We start from the raw sequence: 24,984 nt of genomic DNA on the forward strand, positions 1-24,984 counted from the left end.
TTTCTCTAGCTTAGAATGTAGGTATTGGCAGTGGTAGAGGAAGTGCTCACAAATGTTTCTATAGTCAAACTATTAACTAATAATAGTAAAACTATTTATAACGCACATTCAAATTACAAAAAAAATACTTCATTTGAAGGATGAAAGAGGTCTATGTTTTATATATATATATATTGATATATTTACTCTTTTGTGTCATCTACAATTTAGTTCAATGTTAGATTATCCGAGAGGAATGTTGAAGTTGTAGTAAAATTTTCTTCTCAAAAAAATTGCTGCAATGTACATCTTCAGTAGGAGCCAATGGGTTCAATTTCTCTGAGCGACAGGAGGGAAGTCATAATATAATGATATATGGACTAATACAATTGTTGGGTTTGGTCTCTGGGATTTTTTAAAAGGACAGAAATATAGAATATCATAATTATAATAGACGTCTAGCCCAAGTCCTTGTTCCTCACTCACCGTCCGTACATCAGTCGCCGATGTCCCATCAGAGCCGTGGGTGACGGCCCGGATGCGGTCGGTCAGGCTGCTGTTGCGTCGCTCTAACCTTGATCTCATCCTCTGGAAGACAATGTCCAGGATGTTGCAGGTGTCTGGACTGACCTGCAGGACGGAGGGAGGTCGCTGTCCCGGACTGACCGTGGGGTCGACTGAGGTGAAGCACATGGCCTGTAGGGCAGATTGTTTGGAGCCAAGTACAGAAGGGTACTATAATTAAAGTCGGTGTAGCAAGGACTGCAGTCAACAGTCTTGAACAAGTCCAAGTGATGTAGTTAAGTCCAAAGTGAAACAGGAGCAAATTAGTGCTGTAATCCAACCTGAAACCAAAACAGGCAGCAATGGCTCTTTAAATGTTCAAGGCAATGCTTAAAGGGAAAATATGACACCTCTAATGTAGATGTGAAACTAGTGTGGATGTTAATGTGGTTGCTAACATGTACCAGGATGCAATGCACACATTCTTCTGACAAGATCAATATAGCACGCACAAGAATTTATTGCTTGTGGAAATACACGCCATATCTAATGATGGATATATTTCTCAAACAGCTTCTGGCAGAGGAGTGACATGTGCTGTCAGATCTTTGTAAATACAAATGAAAAGCCAAAGTTACATACGTCTGAGCTGTGAAGTCTTTATGTCTCTCTCCATGCTCACCTCTCATTATGGTAGCTTTTGTGTGTTTCATCTGTTAGCAGGACTCCCCAGGTTCCTGAGAAAGTCAGTGTAATGAACCGACTTAGAGGAACTGCCAGGTCTAGAGCTGGAGGTCTCACAGAGCCTGGAAACACACAGAGAGAAAAGTTTGAGAGTGAGCTGAGAAAAACTCAAGCCTCAACTGAGCAAAATTCATGGGTTTATCACTGAGCATGAAATATCTAATGCATCATATTGTAGCAGAGTCCTGCACGGGTCCAGTTTTGCAAACCAGCACCAACCAGCTAACAGAGCTCACAATGTTTCCGGATCAGATTGACATTTTCCAGCCAAATCCCAATTTAAATAAAAACCACTCAATTCATTAGAAAACCAGCCCAAATCATAACCAGAGACCTGTATAAACCAGTAAAACCATAGCATAAGCATCTCTCTCAGCATCTAAAGAGAGTGAGTATAATTGTACTCAGGATCAGTAACACTTAAATAAAGAATTCAAAGCTGTACAAAATATTCATAAATACAACACACAAAGGTGTTTTTTAAAAGTTATTTATGAGTCAAACTTAATGGCAATTATGTGTTCATTTTCCCCACAATGATTTTGAGACATCAATGACATTTACTGTAAACAAATTTGGCTGAATGAGTTTGGCTTCTTAAGGCACTAACAGGCCAGGAGGTCCAGTGTAAGCAAGGATCTATGATCAATTAAACGAGGTCAGGTGCATCATATTCAATCGTCACTTTGAATTTCCATTCACGAAATGGCACGTGGCTCAAAATTGCAAAACTATTCCCCTTAAAATTGAGCTAGCGGGGCTGTATTTCAATATACAAATTACAGTTACTATCTTATTTAGTATTATTATTATTACTGCACTGTGTATGTCTGGGCGTGTGTGTCTCACTTGTTGAAGTGTCTGAGGTGGTTGTGCCATAGCAGCTCAAGACCTTCTTCAGTTCCTCCCGTGTGACGTATCCGGTGCTCTGAGGGTCAACCTGCTCCAGAGCTGTCAGCACCGAACTGAGCTGCTCACTCAGGGTGTCCAGCGGTAAATTCTCCATCTCAATGAAGTACACACACACACACACAGTGTCGAACAGTGTGTAAATAATTAACCTTTTTATCTCATCTTGTGTTGTTTCTGTTTGATCTGGTGGTGTATGCTGTGTGTGATACATGTGATATTTGATCTCAGTGTGTTGTTAACACACTCACTCTCCTCCGTGAAGCTGATGCCAGAGACAGTTTATCAGCACACCGTGTGGTCTGCCTCTCATCTGGTGTTCTCTGCTCCTCCTGGGGAAATGAAAGTGCACTGAGTACATATTTATGGCCTTACATGGTACTGAAGTGCACAAACACACATGCCAGCACATGGTCAAACAAACATACAGCAGCGTCTTCAGCCTCCTCAGGGACGTCCAGGTGCTCAGCAGTGTCGGCGGGGGTGGGCGGTGGTGCCGTGTTGCACGTGGTAGCGGAGCCGGTACTGAGGTTGAGTCTCTCCAGGCCGGCTAGCTGGATGACCCCGGTGTGTTCCGGGTCCAGAGCATTAAGCAGCTCTGTGATCTGTGACCGTAGAGTACCGGGCCGGGTCCCATCCAGTCTCTCCAGTGAATGTCTCAGGTCTGCTCTGGTTATCCAACCTGCCTCCTTCTGGAAAAAATTCCAAACCATTTTAGGAAGAAAAGTCAAGTCAAGGCCCCAGTATGCTTCAAATGAACAACGTTGGCAGAAAATAAAGCCTGCATACATAGCCTCCACCTGATGGCATCCCCAGGTTCCCCAATCAGCCTCCAAGAATACTGCATTTGACTGTAATAGTTTGTTTGGATGCGTGCCCTATCAGAACACGAAAGTACGTTTAAGAACGCTGGTCTCTGGCAGCATTCCCGGAACCGCTCATCACTTGTTAGAGTTAATACATCCAGCAGGAAAAGAGAACTGCAGTCAATGAACCTCAGACTGTAAAGGCCCTCTGTGGACCAAATGTTTGACCCAGGCGTAAACCTGCATTCTCTCTAATGGCCATCAGGGGGCGACTCCTCTTGTTGCATAGAAGTCTATGAGGAAATGACTCTACTTCTCTCTTGATTTATTCCCTCAGTAAACATTGTAAACATGAGTTTATGGTCTCAATCTCTAGTTTCAAGTCTTCTTCAATACAGCATGATGTTCATTTAGTAAGTTATGTCCCATTTATAATAAAATAGACCATAAAGTGGAGTATGCTTTAGGCGGGGCTACTGTGATTGAAAGGTCACTGAAAACTGCAACACTGGAAAGTGTTGCTGGGGAGAAGGACGTCTGGAGGAAGGAAATGGATGGATGGATGGATGTATTATTCTATTGCTTCAGCTTAAAAAAACTGATGCTGTGTAAGGAGATCAGAACTGTGTCCATATCAACGGTCTGTTACTCATAGCAGCAGTCTGCTATACAGAAATAACAGACTGTAGAATGCATTAATTGACCAATCAGAACAAAGCTGTGTAATAATACAGTGTTATGATGGTATGGCACAACAGCGCCCTCCCTCTGATGTGTATGTTACATCGGGAGTCATACACACCAACAATGTGAATCACAGCAATTCTTCCAAGCTCTTGAACGCTTCCCCAGAGGTAGTCTAAAAACCATAGTTGGCTTCGAACCTGCCTGAGTGAAAATGCTCATTATTGGCTGGCGGTGTGAGGACACTCTTGTTTGATCTCCCACCCACCGAATAGATTATTAAAACAGTTGATGGATGGATTTTTTTTTTCTTTTCCCTCCCATGCCATTAAAAGGAGGAGATTTTGGCAGACAGATATGTGTGATTCATATCTGGGAGAGGCTTCACACACACACACACACACACACACGCACGCATTTCCGCAAACTTGGAAGCCGACTGTTGTTTTTGTGAGTGGCGGCAGCAACATCAAACATAACGGTGAATTAATGGGAAAAATTCAACCCCCCTCTCCCCAAAGTTTAGTCAGACTCCAAAGTTTCATCCAGCTGAAGTAGACTGATTTGGAATTAAAGAGGCAGAACTGGATGCGGAGGCGTGTTGAAGGGACGGCTGTCAGACGAACATATGGCTAGTGACTGAGTGGCTAACCGGTGGCCATATGCAATCATCTAATCATGTTTATGGCCATCAAAAAGCTGCGGATGATGATTGGCTCATCTGTAAAGCTGTCTGGCATTTATATTTAAAGCACACACCTGAGCATGTGCCTTTGTCTCTTAGCAATCTGCTGAGATTAGTCCCTTGTGTCCTGTCTGATCGCATTCAAAATCACTCCTGTCTTGTCTCTTACTGCAGTTTTTTTAAAGGGAGAGGTTTGAATATGCATTTCAGTGTGTCAGAAACTTATCACTACATCTTTTGGTCTATTTACTTCCCTTTGTCCTGACTCCTACCTCGTCCAGCAGGTGGAAAATGTCTTTCAGTCGAGGGTAAAGGTCCTGGAGATCCAACTTGTCTTCTTCTTCTTGGGTGGGATGCTCCAAGGCCCTGAGGAGGAGACAGGTGGGAAGGAAAGGATAGAAGACGATATATCACAACGGATATATACCCACATTTTATACTTACATTCCAAAGACCTCTGTGTAAAGGGATCTGTAAATCTGCCAACTCAAGACCTATAAAAAGGTCCTGTAGAAATCCTCTGCCAGGTCTCTGCAGAGTTAAAAAATGCAGGTTTTCTTCTGAACAGATGTGAATAAAAGAGCTTCGACTTTGTTTGAAAATAGAAATCAACAAACAATAATAAAACTATTTAAATAAGATGATGTGCTGTCTTAATATCTTTTAGTGTTCATGCTAATATACAGTAGGGCAATTTGCATTGGACTATAGTCAGGGTCAATGGCATCAACTTTTTTATATTTATCCTGTTCCTGACTTCCCATGTTTTTGTGTCTAAGTGATTAATGGGGACATTCTTTGAAATTGGTCCAGTATTGAGCGAGAATGCTGTAATTTAATTGCTCGGAGCAACTTCTCATCATCAATGTACGTCCTTTAAAAGTGCTTGTTTTTGCCGCTGACAGGCTCAGGTTGACATTATAAGTGTCTGTCAACATAATAGCAAGAACTATACAGAGAAACTAAACCTCTTTCCCTTAGTTTTCTCTTGATGAAGTCCTTTTGCTTTTGTGCATCTCACTGAGAATTCTCAATGTAAGATCTTGCGTCACCTCGAGGAACTTGAACTGAGCTACTACTCTCTGTACTCCAACACAAAAAACTCTGACAGAACTGGCACTCCTTTCCAACTCTCACGCACGTTTCACCTTTGTCTTCTGGCAACAAGTCACATGATACATATTCCATTTGCAGCCATGTCATTTAGTCAGTGCCCCGTTTTGTGAAAGAATCATTGAAAATCATTTAAACAAGAACGTGCATAATATGGTTATGCACGTTTGACAGAAAGAGAGAAAGGCAGCATTACTTTGAGCAATTCTCCTTTCAACAGAAAGCAAGAAGAAAAAAGACAAATATGGAGCCGCAGGTGGCTGTAAAATGCATACAATATGTTCTGTATCACAGCAGACTAAGATAGGAGACCTGTGAACGACATGCGATGACCTCACCACGTGTAGGTTCCACGTGAGAAAAGGGCCAAAGACGTTATTTAAAAACAGACCTGTGGGTGTGAAGATTTGTGTCGCCCTCTCCCGGTCTCAGGAAGTGACCCAGAAAGTGTTTCCACCTCACTGGCCCCGTTGCTATCACACCGTAACTGCAAACACACACAAAAAACACACACGTGCATGAAAAATGTATTACACAGAATGGACGATGGCTAGATTTCAAATTTTGAAGAGTAAAGGGCAGGGGGTTGAGGTGAAGAGTGGGTTGTTGGAAATAGGGAAGAAGAAAAAAGATATATAAATAAAATGTATTTTCCTACCAGCTGGTCAGCTTCTGGAAAGGTGTGAGGGTTCATGAGAAATATAAAGCTGCTGAGAATGGCCCTGAGGACGTCCTGTTGTACCAGGCCAGAGCGGGTGGTGTCAGAGGCCTGCAGCGCTTGCCACACCGGGGTAGAGTTCATGCACATCTGACAGGTGGAGAAGAACACACTGGTGTGCAAACATTCATATTTTAGAGACAGACCTTGTTTTCTCTCCTCAATAAAGACAGGAAGTGAATCATATCTGGTTGCCATGGAGAACATCCCAGTGCGGCTTGGAGGATGCGAGAGAGAAGAGCCATCCCCGACTCTGCCGCCTTTCCCGCAAATTAGCCGTGATTAACACACTAACTCGGGAACTGATTTTTCTGGGCAAACATTTTAATTAGAAGTGTTCCCTCTGCCGTTTGCATCCTGACGTGCCACTTAGAGCCAATTTAGCCCTCCGTCTTTAAAGAGGATAATGCAGGGGAGAAGGCCAGATGGTGACACGCAAACAGGGGAATATAAAATACACAAAGTCTTTCAGACTGTACCTTGTTGTGGAAAAGAGTCTGCAGCTTCCTGTGTGGCAGGACTGATGGGACATCGCGCAGACTGGAAAGAGATTGTGGTCTTTGTGCTCTCTGTTTGACTGGAGTTGTCCCTCGGCTGGACACTTCTATAAAAAAAAATCAGTAGAACTAGTGTTTGCTTTACAAATACCGCCAAGACAGTTTGAGGCTAAATTTCATGAAATAATTGGATTTTGGATTTGACTTTAGTTTTAATCATGTGTCATTTTTTTTAGACATGTTAGTGGTTGCCCAGAGCTTGTTCCAGACAGAAAAAAACCATTGGATTGATTGCTGTTAAATTTGGTACAAATATCTATAGTGACCAGAGGATGAGGTCTAATGATTTTGATGATCAGATGACTTTTCTCTTGCACCACCATTGGGTTAAGAGTTTTGTGTAAACAACTATTGGATACCTTGCCATGTTCAGACATTCATGTTCCCCTCGGGCTGTATTGTGACTGGCGATCCTTTGAGCATTCATCTAGCGCCATCATAAAGTCAAAATATGAATTTGTCCAATACTTGCTGGAAGAAACGTCAGCATTGTCATTGTGAGCATGTTATCATCTGTTCAAAAATTAGATTTAATTTGTGGGTTACATTTATTTACTGATATATATTTGGATGATAGGCATTATTTAATAGACCAAGTTATTCTGAAGAAGCGATCCCTGTGCTTTTACTTTACCAAAGACCCCAAAGTAGCTATTTATAAGTCAATAACTAAGCAGTGCGTGTCAACCCAGTCGCCAGACACAATGTTGACATTGTTCAACGGGGTACATTGAATGTTTCATGAATAAGTTTCATATCAGCCTTGTATCATGCTTGCAGAAACGCACAATTTTACTTGTTTTGTTTAAAGTTGAGGCAACTGAGCTATTTGATTAAGGTTACAAAAAACATAACGTAAGAAACGTAACAAACGAAACTACGGTAAATACATAAGCACCCAGCTCAACTAAGCTTCTTAAATAACAAGCGTAACAACATTTTGTAATAAGCGTCAAGTCAACATTTACTTTTGGTTTTACACGGAACATGATCAGTGGTCTCCTGGGTGAAGGTCCTTGGTTTGTTTGAGCTGTCTGCCCTTAGTGTGCTTTCCTGCTCTTTATACTCGTTATTATACCACTTAACCTGAATAACTGATGCTCCATATGCTACTCCACGTGCGCTGCTTTCCGAGTTCTCAATCGCCCACATTAAAAAAAAGTCCAGATTAAAACGTGCCAGAAACTGAAAAAGGCCAGATTTTTTCCTTCAACTGGGTCTGCCTAGGTAAGTACAGCCTCACAGAGCAACCAGCATGTAAGTAGACTAATTAAAGTATTTTTTAAACCCGGTTTGCCTGCTGATCCATCTCAATCACATTCTCGATTTCTGCATCTTAATCCACTGAATCCATACCTAGCTTGGTGCAGACTGGAGCAATCTTGAAGACATGCCTGTCACCAAAGCCTAGCTTGTCCAGGAACAGCTCGTAGGAAATGGTGGGCATGTTATTAGGAGTGTAGTGATTCCAGAGCCTAGAAAAAGAGCAAGCAGAAGATGGACGTTCATGTTTAAATAAATGATACAGTTCCACAGGTGACCTTTAACGTCAAGAACATCTAAGTCAGCTGACGAGATGAAAGGAGTCGTATGTTATGCTCGGCTTTATCTGTTCTAACACACAGACAGAGCAATTGTGTGTGTGAGTGTGTGTGTGATAGAGGGAGAGAGAGAGTCCTGAGCGCTAAACCAATTAAAGCCATTGAAAATGAACCTGTCACACACAATCCTCTAGAGCCACGTCAAAAAAAAGTTGAGGAGCGTTTCTGGAGTGGATTTGACTGCAGGGCCCGAAGTTTTAAAAGTCAATTAGCTCCCTCTCATCCTGAGACAAAGGCTGACCACAAAGTTAGTGCTAGTGATGTCGTCCCTAGCTGACAAACGACTCCCCACCACAGGGGAATACTGGGAATAGTCGAGGCCGTGCTGTGTATGTGTAATACATTACAGTGTGCACACATGTTAAAAGAAGATGATTTGAATTTAAATACCTGCACTCTTTTTTTAATTCAGTATGTATTCAGCATGGAGCTCAGATGTCATTCAATATGTGTATGAGAGAGTCTGTTCACATGAAAACAGTTTAGTGGAAGGGACATTTATGTAAAGTTATTTTAAAGCAAAGCCAAAAGCTTAAAAGTCTTAGACTGTTACTTTGTATACTTTTTTCCCATCTTTATCATATCAAGCTCTGAACCAATGTCAATATTATACATATATAGTTCGACATTTTCCATACACTTACTCTGTTTCTGCTGAGCGTTACAAAAGATGAAAATATCAATACCACTCTCATGTTTTGTACAGAATGCTTAGCTTAGCTAAGCATAAAGCTTGAGCCAGGGAGATATGGACATTGTTACGAGAGGCGTTGCTCGGGCGAGCTTAGCGATAACAGCTTTTTTCTTGTCCTGGCCCTCAGTGGTGGAAGCCTGGACGTAGGACAGCAGATCATCTTTAGGCGCAGGCTGTCTTGGACATTAGCACTAATTGAGAGTTGGTTGCGAGGCACTTATTGAATTTGTATTTGTTTACTGCACTTATCCTATTCGTAGTAGTTTGTAGCACTTACATATCATTCAATTAGCCTTTCAGCTTAGTAGCAAGTTGTGCCACAACTAGTCTTGGGGACCGGATATGACTAGTTAATCTTTGAGTACTGAAACAATGCTTCACACATTCACAGCAGAATTATGTAGCCTATCAAACAAACAAAAAGTAATTGATCAATGCAATTGATCTTGTGTTATTTAGTGGTATATAATTATATTTTAAGGTGCTGATGGAAGCATTGCATAGCGACCAGAGAAGAGCCGCAGTTATTTACTCATGTTATGTTGTTTGCACCGTTAACAAAGGTGCAGTGTAGGAGACAGTCATTAAATTCATCTCAGTGAAAATGATCTTTTTGAAAGTCTGAACATCTTTAGCTTGGTGGTGTTATTGTGACAAGAAGTCATGGTGTAGTTTGTTTTTATACCCAAACGTTAGCTTTATACATGCATTAGATGCATTCGTGCTTCAGAAATCCTAAAAGTGGCATTCATTTGTAAAGATTATCTTGCCCAGTCGAACATGTAAGTATCCTAAAAGTTTGTTTGCCAAAGAGCTTAATTTCTGCAATAACCCAAAATATCCCATCAGATGTTTTTCTTGGGAACAAGTGCTATGCTAACTTCCTGGCTGGCCTACACAAATACCTCATACCTTATCCTTGCAACAATCTATGTCACCTCCTGCTGACTATCAGGATATTGGTCCTAGCTCACTAAGCAGTCAACCAGTCCCCGTGTGCAGTGTGTATGGGCCTTTGCATGCGACTGCAAAGATTCAACGTGGGAATCTGTTCAGATCTGTCGTGTTAAACTGTGTAAGGCATGTACCACAAACCCCCCCACCTCTGAAACTCCTTGTCTGTCAGCTGGATGCAGTAGCTGTCCAGGATGCGACGGAACTCGCGCCGCTGGATGTGTCCTTCTCGCTTGCAGTCAAACAGGCTGAACACTCTGATCATGGTCCTCAGGTTGCCTCCGATCTGCGGGGGTTCACACACACACGTGATTGACAGCAACGGCAACACCACACCTCAGCGGGCGCCTGTAAACTGGTGAACCCGGCGAGCCTGTGAGGCTCTGCTCGCCTCGCCGGGGCTTTCATCTCTGTGAACACGGTTATCGACACGCTCGCCTTGATCTGTGGAGGCCCGAGTCTGTTCCCCCCAAAGTGCTGACAACTGATGAGATGGGAGAGAGCAAGGAGGAGAGACGCAAAGATGTGTGGGAGACGGATGAAATAGAGAGAGGAGAAAGAGGGGGGGATTGTGGGTCAGTAAAGCACAGACGGAGAGGTTTTATGGTGGAGAACAGAAGCTTGAAATGGATGTGCTCCTGTGTTTCAGGGCTGAAAATTGGGGGATGAAAATCTGAGGGATGATATCTACTCATTACTAGGCCAAAGTGGCCAAAAGATGTTTTCATTTACGAATCTTAACTTTCAATTAAATCCATAAAGAATCGTATTTAGTGAGGTGTTTATGACTGTAATGTAATGTAATGTGTTATTTCTATAGACACCATTCTTTATCTATGCTGAAGACCACAGGCTGAAAAACTATTGTGTTAGATCATCATGTGACACAACAAATTCAATGAAAACCAGTACAAATGAAACCTGGGTATATCAGCTTCTTAGGGTGGGGGGGGCCTTACTTACAGCCACGGTGTCAGTCATTTAATATTTAAGCCTTTTTATTATACTCAGAGTTTGCCATACTTACAGCCTTTAAGAGCAGAATCTGTTTAAATAAATCAATTCCTTACGTAAAATACAAAAAAAACATAATTCAACTCAGGTCCTGTCTCCTAAAAATGACCTTTAGAAGAGGGGAAAATGTTGAAAACTTGTCAAAATGAAGAGGAAGAGGAAATTATCTAATATTGAAAATCACTGCTAGCTTTTGCAAATTTGGTGAACCGTTCCCTGGAACATCAAATACTGATTTTGGTGCTTTGTACGTCCAACCATACTTCCTCATCACCTCCTCTTGACTTCTGTTCTGAATGAGAATACCAAACTTCCTGGACTGACCTCACAGAAAAAATTACAACACTGGCTTTGTCAAAGCCACTAGACACCTAACATGACAAAACAGTAATTTTACCACGCAGAACACGGATGTTGCTGGTCTGCTGCTGCCTCGATCAGTTAGTTAGTTAGTGTTTTACTGATATTGATTTTTAGGTGTCTAGAATATGTTTACGCTGCTGCTGTCCTCAGCAATACATTTTTCATCCAAACTCCATTTACATTACATTACATTACATTGTCATTTAGCAGACGCTTTTATCCAAAGCGACTTACAGGAAGTGTATTCAACATAGGTATTCAAGAGAACTACTAGTCACCAGAAGTCATAAGTGCATCTCCTTTCTTAAACAAGCACTTAAAGCATAAGCCAGAGCAAAAGTATAGTGCAGAGGCAGAATACACTGCAACAGACTAATGAAGTAAGTACCTTGAATAGGAAACTCACTTCTAAATATCCAAACTATTCCTTTAAGGAGGAACTTTGTCATAGGGCTGAAACTCACTTCTAAATATCCAAACTACAATCTGCACACAATTTTTGGTTCAGGTTAAATATTTGACAAAATGTCTTTGACAGTGGAAACCTCTCTCTCCAATCTTCTAGCATCCAAGATGTGCATAACTCCTAGAGATACCTGGCTGCATTTGTGGCCCTACTAAGAGGCAAAACTACTATAAAAGAAACCCTTACTAACACAAGGAGCAGTCCAGGATCAGGGGCACTGAGGAGCATCGGGCACAAAGACATTCTATACATGTGTAGTTTGTGTCATTTGGACCAGCCTCCCTCTCTGGTTGATGAGGGTTTGGATCAGGTTAACATTGCTGGAGCCCATGTTGCAATCAGGCTGCCCCAGCCAAGTTTGGTACCGTCCCCTTCAATCCAAAAGTCCCCCACGCACCAGCCCGCCCCGTATAGCTCCGGGGGCGCAGCTCCAACCGCGGAGGAACAAGAGCAGCGATACTAAATATACCCCACGGTGACTCTTGGGTAATCAGAGTCCTCTGTCGCCCAGAGAAGTCTCCGTCTAATTGCACTCTGATTAGACGAGCAGCCAAGTCTCAGTTTAAAAAAAAAAAAAAAAGGCGTGGAGGAAGCCTCCCTCATGTGTGAGTTACACTGACATTGTCTCTACCAAGACCAGAAATAGAGCAGATGGAGTAAAGTCGAGCAGAATTATACAAGATGCTGACCTCTGAACAGTTTTTTTTTTATCCTCTTTATCCTGCAATGCACCACACTGGTTGTATAATTCCTAAATTTCACGTCTTTAGTTGTCTTTTGAATCGCAGGGGAGGTGTAAAAACTTTGATAATCTTAACAACTTCAACTTTCCTTACAAGCATAACAATTAGCCCCCGCAATTTACACCACCTTTTTATTCTGCCTTGGAGTCGGGGGGGGGAGCTCCACAGCAGCCTGTGCGTTTTAAAAAAGATCAAATGAAAGTGAATTTATTAAAGACAGATATAAATATGATCTACCCCCCCCCCCCCCATCCCTCCTTCTCCAACTCAGAGGATTCTGTGCTAATTAGAAATGTGTTAAAATCACAAAGGAGGGAGCGAGGAGATCATACGGTATTAATGAACAGAGACAGAGGGATATCATCCAATCTCCATCTCTATCTCCATCTCATCTCTCCCTCTACACACACACCCCCCCCCTCTCCTTTTATCTGCCTTTGTTTCCTCCTCTTCTCAATTCCCCTCGCAAACTTTGTTTCCCTTTCTTTCTTCCCCCTTTGTCTCTCAGTCCGTGCCTCCCTCTGCCATTTCTTTGCCCACAAATTCCTTGATAATCTTTTTTTATCTAAAATCCCCCCCCTCCCTCCCTTTTTTTTTTCTCTTTCCCCCCTCTCCCTCTCTCCCCACTCCCCCCATCCTTCGGCAGTGCCAGCGCTCCATTAGGCAGCTGTGTTCTGGTTGGCGGTGTTGGAGGCCTGGCGCTGTGCCGCTCTCGGAGTGTCTCAGCAGCCCTCGCCCGTCCGTCTGCCCGCCCAGCCCCATTGGTCCTTAATTAATGAAAGCTCTGTTGTTTTTGTTTACCGGCCTGTTATATGCTAATCCAGCAAGCCCCGTCCTCCATGCCTGCCTGTTACCCTCTCAGCTGATTAGCATTGAGCAGCCTTGACCCAAAGTCGGGTCTGGTAGCCATCTATTGGGTTCCACGTTTAAAGGGTCAGTTCACACAAATGGTGAAACAACATATTTTACTCCCTCACCTCTAGTGGTATCCAGACAGTTTTGGTTTTATTTCTATTTTTATTGAGATATTCAGATATCTGTCTCCGCCCGAAAACAACAGAGTGTCTCTGTTACTCTGGATGATCCACAGAACACTCTGTTTTCAAAGGGACTATTTCTTCGGTAAAAGTAGTTTCAGTTTTTTGAAGTTGTTTTTTTTTATTATCAAAAATGAATACATTAAATCTAATTTATTAATTCCATTCACTTCCATTGTATAGAGTTGCAAAGTTGGAGGATTATTTCAAGGTTCCATAAGTAAAAGTCACATTCATTTTTCTGCACATTTTTATGTTATACGCTTAAAAAAAAAAGCACATTCAGCAGTTTAAAATACTTTTGGATAAAGTTTACGGGGTAGTTCCTCATGGCAACAACAAAGCATTTCAACCTTGACAGAACCTCTGACTGTCATGTTCTCCATAGCAACAGTGGCTGAGGCGGTAAACAGAAACACAAGGTAGAAATAATTCAAACATTAACCTGTATAGGATCATTAAATTACCCAGGATACTCATGGATTTGTGTTGATGAACTATGAACACATCACTGAAAGGAAACTCTAAAATTTTATAATATATCCTGAAGGACTGACAGAGCAAGCAAGCAGCGCAAATTAGATCTATTCTCCTGTACAGCTCTGGGATCAGCTGGGCCTGCTAACGTTATTATGTGTTCATAACAATATGCAGGACGTTGTCATGTACCTATACCTACGAAAAGTTATGTGCCGTAACCCCTGTCATAGTGAGCCAGAAGGTGCAGCGCTACCTCTAAGGAAGTCATCTAACGTAGTCTGCAAGCATCCATTGAACTTTTACGCAGAGTGATCAGAGTGGTGATCAAGACTCAACGATTTACGTACGTTTGTTTTTAGGTAAAATAACTACATTTGTAATGTAATTTATGGTTAGTACATGAGTTACATAACAAATTAACTTATTCATTATACGTATCAAACATACTTAATTGAACCCAAACCACAATCTTTCCCTTAACAAAACTAAGTAGTTTTGTTGCCTAAACAGGTTCTGCACTAAAGGGGCTTCTTGCTCAGACACACTAATCGCTCGCTTGGCAGGTCTTTCGTAGAAGAACGCACAAAACATTAGAAGATATCGTTCAAACCATTGCATGAGGACATGTTGCAAAAAGACATCATAACAGTTGTCTGAGTGTTGCTGTTCAAAAACCTGCGTTAATAACGATATTTCTTCATCCAAAACAGAACGGAGAGAAAGCCCTTCGGTAAAATACCCACAATAATATGAACTAGCACAGACCTGGTTATGGGCTTAGACGATGATGAATATCCGAACAAAGGGAATTAGATGAAACTGAATTTGTGACATGATCAGATCTCTAAACTGGTTTGCCTAATCTAGCCGACCTGTTCTTATACAGGAAAACGTCTTCAATAATCTGCTGAGCGTGAAACCTTCTCAGCTGGGGCGTAATTAGAGTGGTGATTAATGACTAATGTGACGCGTTTGCGCCTCCAGCCTCCCATCTCACATGCACGTTTGTATTAGCAGAAGCTCCTTGGCCTGTCAGTGTGTACAGAAGGTAAAAGGGGTCAACACTTTTCTTTTTCCTGTAAAGACACAGAATGATGAAGCCTACACTGCTTGATGCCAAATAAAACTCTAATGAAAGAAACCTGCATCGTAGAACATGGCAGGATATGCGGGGTTATAATAAATATGTATCACTAATCCTCACGAGTCAGCGCCGTCGTCCCTCCAGATTTAAGCACCTTGGAAAAGCGTGTCATACAACTCTGACTTATCATTTAGTGTCGCACACAAAGCTGCATTTGGGTATTTTCAGTCAAACTGTGCTGACTTGTAAACAGCATGTAACGACACGGCTTTAAAAAGACACCCGACTCTCTCCTCACTCTGTCCCCGCACTCGCTCTAACCTTTCCTGTCACTATGAATTATGGGAGGGGGGAAGAGCAGAGGGACAGGACGGCTGCTCTGAGGAGGAGGGATGAAAGAGGAGAGAGACGGAGAGTTGGAGGGCAATGAAGGAAGACAGTTGGATCACAAACGGGACGAAGAGTAGGAGGAGGAGGAGAGAGAGAGAGGAGAAGAGAGGGATCAGACGGCATCATCATAAGAGAGCGTGGAGATGAACTCTCTTTTTGTCTGTCAATTAGAGGGCTAATTGCTCTCTGGTCAGACTCCAGAGTGCCAGAGACGGGCGGCATTAAAGCGGGGCTCAGGGGGATGATAAGGGCTCTGGGACTCGATCTGCTACTGTCTCTCACTGTCCAAACATTATACTACAAAGGCTCTGCATTACCTAAACCACACGGAGGGTCTACAACAGGGCTTTCCAGCAAAACCGGGCTCCTGAAATAGATGCAGATTAGAGCACAGACCCACATTTGATGGAGATGTTCTCCTGCTGTTGTGTTGGTGTGTTCAGGAACTGCTCGTGAGATTGAGGCCTATTAGGAAAGACATTTTTACACATTCCGAATTGAAAATATAGATTTCTGGGGACTCCAAGATTTACATATAAGAACCCAATCAGAACCCTAGATGGTGCCAATAATTTTTATCCATTATGATCAAAAAAGTCCTGTCTCTGTCATTTGTATTCATTTGAATTCATTGGCATATTGATGGTGTTTGGAAACATTCGTTCTTTTTATTGGCTGGTTTTTCATAAAAAAGAATATAGTTGGCTTATCATTCTTTTAAGACTATGTACACCCTGTGCTGGTGCTTAAAGAGAAAGCCCATCCCTTACAACCACGGTTATGTAGAGTTTGACTAGGCAGGATCTCACAATTAAAGGGACAGCTCATAGTTGCGTGATGACATGAAATGTGATTAGGTTAAATAGTAAAAAATGGAAGAATAATTTGATCATTCTGAGTGGGCTACCGTATTAGCAGTGAACTAAAGCAATTTTAAGTAATCCCTGAGAGTAATCATATATATTCTTCTTGTTCTTGTTCAGGTAATCCAGACCCCACAGGCTACATTAAACCGGAAAGCAAGCGATCATCTAACCATAAAGCAAGATTTTCGTTCTGTGTGTCCTTCGCATTTCTCGAGAACCTTTCATCCGACCAGAGGGGAAATGTAAAGTGTCCGTATCAGGAGAAAAATGATGCTGTCCAAGTATAAATTGAGAATTAGACACAGTTTTATTTACGAGCTGACCTGTGTCCACCCATAAACCTCTTGGATGTGGTCTGATATCCCCTTAGTTTTGAACCCTATTTCATACAGCAAAGTTTTTAACAGCATGTAAAACGGGCAGGTATAAGATCGACAACTAGTGAGAGAGCTTATATTTCACAAAGTGCCACATTCAGACAGACAGGCAGACATAGATTAGTTACAACTTCCCAGAATGGGATTAAAATGACAGAAGTAACACACTCATCCATCACAGGACAGACAGAAATGTGATTGAATGCTGGTCCTGCCTTAGATGTTTGTTCTTTTTAAGCACAATTCAGCCCGTTTGATTTTAATAGCTGAACAGAAAACTCTGAAAAGTATTTGTACGTTCCAAAGTATTCAACTTTTAAAAGACTTAATTTTATCAAAATAAAGTGTTAAGTGCATAGTGATAGAGGCCCCACCATTGAATAACATGGGGTAATTATGTTTTAATTTTGGGGCATCATTACTTTATTAAAGACAGTAGAGAGATGACAGGGAATGTTGGAGAGAGACGTACAGCAAAGGTGCCTGGCTGAACTCAAACAGGGGATGTTGCTCTTCATAGTCAGCATCTTCGAGGACCAGTTTGTAGGATTCCGTGCCATCTAGTGGTGAAGTTGCAGATTGCAACCTTCTGACTACCCTTCCGATCCCCCTCCCTTTCCAAACATGTCAGAGAACTACGGTGGCCTTAAGCTAATGTGAAAACATAAATACATCCAGACAAGATAAATGGTGGACTCTGTGAAGAAGACTGGCTCCCTATTTATATATGAAGGGCTCATTCTAAGCTTAAGATAACCGAACGTCCCTTAGTTTCAGGTCACTATTCACCAATGAAAACATAGTTATGAATATAATATTCTATTTTGGCCAATAACTCCCTCTAAAGCCTACACACTGTTCCTTTAACCACTTAATAACGGGATATTTTCTAATGTGACATATTTCATCTTACTATTTTGTTTAGTTTCCCTTTTTTGTGTACATTTAAAGTTCAATTTTGAAATGAAAATGAGCATCCATTATCAAGCCAAAGGCAGCGCCTAGGTGAAGTTAATACAGCCATGTTTGTTTTTGACGCATCACAAATACATCTGCAATCCAAGACCATGTAGGGAGGAGGACAGTGAGGATGGATGGGACTTTAACCCAGTGTTTATGTCCCGTTTGTAACCAAAAGTGACGTACTAATTTAACCCAAACTATAATCTTTAAATAAACCTAACCAAATAGCTTTGTTGACTCAACCTTTGGTTCAGAAACAGACAAATGTAGGAGTGCTAGTAGGAAATGTTAAGAAACGTTGAGATCGGCGTAATCGTGGTTTGCAGAAACGTACAATGCCACCGTTTTATTCTACCGACTTAATATATATATTGAATAATCCAAAGATTGCAACAAAAGGATCATGTAGCTAAACTCAGTAATCCCAATCAATCAGGTTGTTCTTTTAAGGTATTGATGATAAATGTATATGCTTTGTACTGTATCTTGACTTGAGTTAATGCTGAAGGATAACACAAGTGATGAACAAAGCCCAGACGCCCAGAGGAGGTGATCAAGACACAGATGGAGTTAATAAACAGTTGAGAAACATCCTTCATTCCACCCTTGGATGGCTACTTCAGTGAAAGTGTGTGTGTGCGTGTGCGTGTGTGTGTGTGTGTGTGTGTGTGTGTGTGTGTGTGTGTGTGTGTGTGTGTGTGTGTGTGTGTTGCGCTGATCTTAATTGAATATTGATAAGTGAGGCGAGCACACGGGGTAAACAGCTGTGACTGGTACTTCATCATATGTGTGTGTGCATCACTCATTATCAGGCCCAGCTGGTCCTCCGAGACGAGTCATCAGACAGTGACCGCACACAAACATACACACAAGCACATATTCCCACACACTCACACTTATTACAGTAATTGACGAACAATTTTGACAGAGATCAAAGTCACCAAAGCTGTGTAGACTGCGGAGAGGGATTCCCTCGTGGCTTTGTTGTTTGTTCAGAGAACAGGCATCCAAATATCGGATTTATTCATCACAACTTTCTCTAAAACCAAGCCTCTTTTTGTACCTAGGAGGGGACGCTACCTGGGTAGGTCGACATCTTCATCCTGTTGCCTTGACAACAGAAGCCATCGTCTTAGCAATGGAAGTCAGACACAGAGCGCTTATGGAGGTTTAGAAATGATTGGCGTTTGATTGGGTGAAGGGAAGTGGTGGAGGTAGAGGATTTTTGGTTCTTCACAAGTCTCCTAGCAACCACAGTTGGTGCCACGATGGAGGCCCATTGAAGGATTGGCTGTGCTTAAATAATGGCTAAATATACTTATGGAAGACTGACTAGTAATTGTTGAAGGGAATTACTTTGGTACCTTCCAAAGTATGTTGGAGAACAACAGTAGCCTGTAGGTAATGTAAAATCTGAAAGTCTCTCTATAGAGCCAGTGTTTGGTTTGTCCGTTCTGGGCCACTGTAGTAGGAACAGGGGTGGGAAACATGGCGGACTTCATGACTCCTTTAATTGTACGAACAAAATGCACTGGAAATTGGTTAAGCGTATTCTTGAAGAGTTCTCGATTTTGGATTAACATGCATCTCTGTCCCTCATTTCCTGCCAATTTTTCTACTGTTTCTTTCTAATAAAGGCCGAAAATTCCCTAAAAACGTAAAGAAAAAAAATTAGAGGCCCGAAGTTTTGACATACATTCTAGGTGGCTGTCACTGTGGACACACTGACACAGCTATTGGTGGACCGTTGGGCTGAAAGGTTAAAACAAAAGAAGTTGAAATCCAGCATAATAAAAACATCAAAATCAAGAAAATAGTTAATCCAAGGAATCTAATCTGTATTCTAATTCTTAACAGTGTGACATTCCCACACCACCCACTGCTTATCTGAAACGAAACTCCGATCTCAGTTCTTTTAAATCATAGCTTAAATCCTTCTCTGTTGCCTTTTATTAGATTGAAGTTGGGCCTATCCTTTGTGCTGCACTGTCGCTGCGCTCATTTCATGTTTTATTCCATTTGATCATAATTCTACCTATTTTATATTCCTTTCAAATCCTATTTTATCTGTCTTTTTACATAATTTTGTGTTTCTTTCATCTTTGTTTGTGGGGGCTGCCCATTGTTCACACAACACATTATTCTGAAACCTAAGTAGTCCGAAAAATGTGCCATTGGATTTAAAGTCCATTTGTCCAACTCGAGGAAGCCCATTGCTCCCAAAATACACACTGTCCCTGCAACAAACAGAAGCACGTGGCTAATTACTAAGCAGAATGACATTGGACCATCACGTTTTTGTCCTACTATGACAAAAGCATGACCTCCTCTGCCTCTGATTGGCTAGTACTGGTTGCCTTCGTTGGAAGGGTTGTTTAGCTTTAGGCACGAGGAGGGAGATTGGTTAGGGTAAGAATATCAGGGCAAGCCAATCAGAGGGAAAAGGGATGTCCGATGACCTCATTATCTGTAGTTAATAGCCATGTGTTTCTGTTTGTTGCACATTGTTTGTATTTTCAGAGCAATGGGCCTTCAGCACAATTTTAGGGGTAACAGGCTGTCTGACAAATAAGCCCTTGGTCCAATGGGACGTGTTTCCAATTATTGGGGTTTTGGAATAATGGTCCGTTGGAACAATGCCATTGAACCTTATAAGTCTTATTTAAAAGCATTTTGGCCACCAGGGAAAACTCTATACATATAAACTAGCCTAGAAAAAAACAAGAACCGTAAAAGACATTACAGAACATATTAATGTGGTTTTGATTATTAAACTGAATACACTGAAGGGTTGATTTGTTCCAGTGTGGGTTACCGTGACACAGTCCTGTCTTTTTGTCACAGCCCTGCTCCTATTAGTTACGCCTTTTTGGACACTTCTGGTTGGCTGCTGAACTAAGACTTTGTCATATCACATCTGATTTTGGAGTCTAACTAGGCCTACAGAAGACATTTTTAAAAGATTCAATAAAAGATGCAACTTGAAAAAAAAACGTATTGTATCCTTGAAGAAAAAGAAGAAAAAATGTTAATGTCCCCATGCCAAACAGTGGACAGTGTTTTCCTCAAGGTTGCTGAGAAGATGATGCCTTCTTTTTCTGAACAAACTTTTATCAACACATGTTGCCATGTTGATATTTTACGATGTTTTTTTAAACGTCCTAAACCATGAATTTCAAATGTATTGATAAAAAGCGATTAATCGTCTAGCTCTAGCTGGCTGGTGACAAGTAGCAAAAAAAGCACATGCACAGAAAGAATGTCATGATGTAGAAAGAGGAGGATATGGATGGTCTGCAAATAAACGTGCATTGTGTTGACTGAGGGATGTGGGCTGTGAGAGATGTCTTTACTGAATACAGCCAACATAGAAACCTTCAGTTAAACACATCCCATATGTATGTCTGCCGTAAGGATTAGGACGGCTCTGATAGCCCCCGGCCCTTCATTTATCCACAGATGGAAATTTGGTACATTTTCTGCGTTTCACAACAACATCCGCAGCCTGGTTTAATATGTGGAACACAAGCAGCACAAATCCAGAGTCCATTCTGTCATGCTTCCTACGTAGAGCCTGAATTCTGCCAGAGCTGGCCCATCACCCCCCCCACACACACACACACACACACACACACACTGAGGATGATGTGTGAGTCACGGTAGCGTTTACATTTTATTAATTTGTTTTGCAGAGCACTGTCTGTGGAAGTGTGACTTTGCAGCGTTAATGGATGTTAAAGCGAAAAGTCCACCTCACGTACGCCATCACTCTGGAGCTTTTCAGGAAGTGATGCATGTGTGTGTCACCACGTGGTGATAATGTTCATTGACCTTAGCTGAGTGCATTGTACTGTAGAGTAACTGGATCTCTGTTGTGTTTATTGCGAAACAGTATACAGTGATGACAATCAGTATAAAGTATATACCGCATGGAATTGGGACACAATTCCCATAAAGTGGCACAACCAAGTTCATCCACTGGTCCTCCTGAAATAGGTGGTGAAGGACAACTCACGGTACTAGTTGGTGAAGAACACTAGAGGATTTTCAAATCTTAAGTGATGTTTTAAAACATGGGAGACCACAGACATAACGACAGATTTATCCGATTCGATATATTGTATTAGTGAGAATGCATACATCAGACGATATCATTTAAGAAAATGCTTCAACATCCAGTTACAAAAGATGAAGACAATCAAAAGAGCTTTAAACTGGCATTCTTTCTAATGGCCATCAGGAGGCGACTCCTCTGGTTGCAAAAAGTCCCCAAACTAATGGGTGATGTCACAAGGATTATATCCACTTCTTATATTAGTATAGTATAGTTGTTGCACTTACTGTATTCGTATCAGTTCGCTGCACTTATTGAATTCGTATTTGTTTACTGCACTTATCCTATTCGTAGTAGTTTGTAGCACTTATTATATTCGTATTAGTCTGTTGCAATTATTGTTTTCGTAGTAATTTGCCTCTGCACTATACTTTTGCTCTGGTTTATGCTTTGAGATGCTTGTTTAAGAAAGGAGATGCACTTATGACTTCTGGTGACTAGTAGTTCTCTTGAATACCTATGTTGAATACACTTCCTGTAAGTCGCTTTGGATAAAAGCGTCTGCTAAATGACTGTAATGTAATGTAATGTAATGTTATATACGAGAATATATATATATATATATATATATATATAAAATACGTCCACAGCAGAACATTGCTGTGTATTACTGTAGTAATACACTGACTATGGAGAAGTAACTCATACAACCCCACTTCTAAACAGCTGAACTATTAGTTTAAGTCAAACATTTAGGTGTTTGGGGGGCAAACAGAAGGAACTCACCTTATCTCTGAGATGCTTCTGTATCTCAGACAGGGACAGGGAAGTGTTCTGTGGACCAGGCCTGAGAAACAGACGGACATTCAGTTAACTCGTGTCCAGCTGCTGCCACCAAACACCAGATAAATGCAAACGCAGCTTGGCCTTTTCTTTGTTTGAGGGAAAACGTCTGCCGCCGTGCTGGAGAAGAGAAGCAGGTGTACCTCACAGTGCTGTGGCTGCTGCAGGCCCTGCGGGCCGCGGGGGCCCGGCCGTACCTCCTCAGGAACTGCATGTAGTCCACCGTGTGGCCGCTCCCCTCGCACACCTGCAGCAGCCACAAAGACAAAGACGGGTAAACAAGTTGTGCCACAATCATTACACCAAAACAGCATGATTTGATGGTGATGAAACGCAATGGATGAAGATGATGGATCTGGGGGGAGGAAACATCACTCCTGCACTTGAGCCCACTCCGAACTTTTCTAAATATTCCAGCACCAGCGGTATAACGGTGTCTCCGTGGAGACGGGAAGAGCGGCGCGACGTGGCTCGCTGGCGTCAGGTGGGTTGAGCAGTAATTTTCAGGACGAGTATGTCTGGGGAATACGCTAGGTGCTGTTCTCTGGAACGGGGCACACCTGGGAAATGCAGCTTTTTGTTCTGACCTTGTGCTGTTTTACTGTACACACACACATACACATTTACATACACACAAAACAGAAAACTGGTCAGGAGTTGGCACAGACCCAAACACATGAAATAAGAGAACTAGTTTCTGTGAAAACACACACACACATGCATTGAATCGAGAAGACAAACACTTGGCACATGCGCTCCGTATACCTATTCTAGTGGCTCATAATCAAAGTACAGTCCCTGTTGCCCTGCCCTACATCCTTCCGTGGTGTAATCCAGTGCAGCGGTCCCCGGCGGAGCTCCGTGGCTTTGAGTCTTATTATAGACACAACGCCATCCAATTATCACTCCTATCAGCGCAACGCAAAGCACCCACACCCCCCTCTGTGCTCTATATACCTGTGACGGTGTCGTCACACCTGCAGTTGAGCGTGAGGCTGAAGGTGAGACGGAGGTCAGTGGCTGATGCCATGGAGGACAGGGGGCCATGAGACATGAATGCATCTGTAAATATCAGTTTAGACTAAAATAATCATTTTAGGTTAAACAAATAGATGGTAGCTCATACTCTGCAGGGCTGTCATAGGGGTGTGTGTGTGTGTGTGTGTGTGTGTGTGTGTGTGTGTGTGTGTGTGTGTGTGTGTGTGTGTGTGTGTGTGTGTGTGTGTGTGTGTGTGTGTGTGTGTGTGTGTGTGTGTGTTTCTGTGTTGTACTGGCTGTAAAAACAAATCTACAATTAATCTAAATCCATCTAAAAATATTAACAGTTGTAAAAGAACTACCATGTTACCTTGAACCATAAAAAAACAACAACATGTAAATGAATAATATAAAGTGAAACTACTGCAGTGTCATTCGAGTGTATGGAAAAGTGCAGTGTGTTAAATCCTTGGGGGTCTCGAGGGGTCAGGCCTGGAAGCCTCAATAGCAAAATGATCAGGGGTCTTTAAATCACAGGACAAATAAATAAATATAAAATGCCTATAAAAATAAATCATGAAATAAATAAATAAAGTAATATCAGGTATCCAGGGGAAATCGCTGGTTCCTCTTCCAGGTTCAAGTTTGAATAATGAAAACTGCTGGACATTAGAAAGAATTTTCAGTATTTTTTCAAATTTCACAGGCCTGAGGGTCTGTCGAGAAGGTGAGAGGTTCTGTTATAGAACCAAACCGTCACAAGATAACTTCAGGCGTATCTACAGTGTCACCGCTTTTGTCTCTGCCCATCTTCAAAACTCAGCGGACACAGCAGGTTCAAGTTAAAGGCTTTCAATTGCAGAGTGTGTTGAGGTAGGTAGGATGCTGCAACGTTTTAAGAGGATTCAATGTCAGTTCTAATCACTCTGAATAAACACAGGGAGAAAAAAAAAGACATTTAGCGGTGTGAGGGAGACCTTGGGAGCTTGAGCTCCACATGATGCCGTGGGTTTTCTCTGTCTGGTTCTACGACATGGGGCCGGCTGTCTGTCGCACCGCCATCTTCTTCTTTAACGTTGCATTCGTCAGCTGTGATGACCCATTAAACTACAATTTCTCATGCTACTTTTTTCTTTTACAGGCCCAGCTAGCACACATTTAATTAGTGATCAATATTCAACGCAAAAAAGGATCATGATGGATGAGACCAGATAGATAAATAAACAACAGAAGAAGAATGTGTGTGTGTGTGTGTGTGTCGGGGGGGTTGTTGTGGCAGTCGCTCCCCCGAGCAACAAAGCGACTTCCACATCAAAATGTCACCAGAACAGCAGCTGCTACTCCGGTGATAGTCCTTTAAAGTAAACTTTCAACAATC

At 42.0% G+C, this 24,984-nt stretch overlaps 1 pseudogene; it reads right to left on the bottom strand.

The window, feature by feature from the left end:
* The window catches only part of LOC129117098 (EF-hand calcium-binding domain-containing protein 6-like), a 35,977-nt pseudogene extending 12,295 nt beyond the window's left edge, over window positions 1–23,682 (bottom strand).
* Window positions 23,683–24,984: the final 1,302 nt, after the last annotated feature.

The sequence above is a fragment of the Anoplopoma fimbria genome, unplaced genomic scaffold, assembly GCF_027596085.1.
Source record: "Anoplopoma fimbria isolate UVic2021 breed Golden Eagle Sablefish unplaced genomic scaffold, Afim_UVic_2022 Un_contig_13469_pilon_pilon, whole genome shotgun sequence".
Classification (NCBI taxonomy): domain Eukaryota; kingdom Metazoa; phylum Chordata; class Actinopteri; order Perciformes; family Anoplopomatidae; genus Anoplopoma; species Anoplopoma fimbria.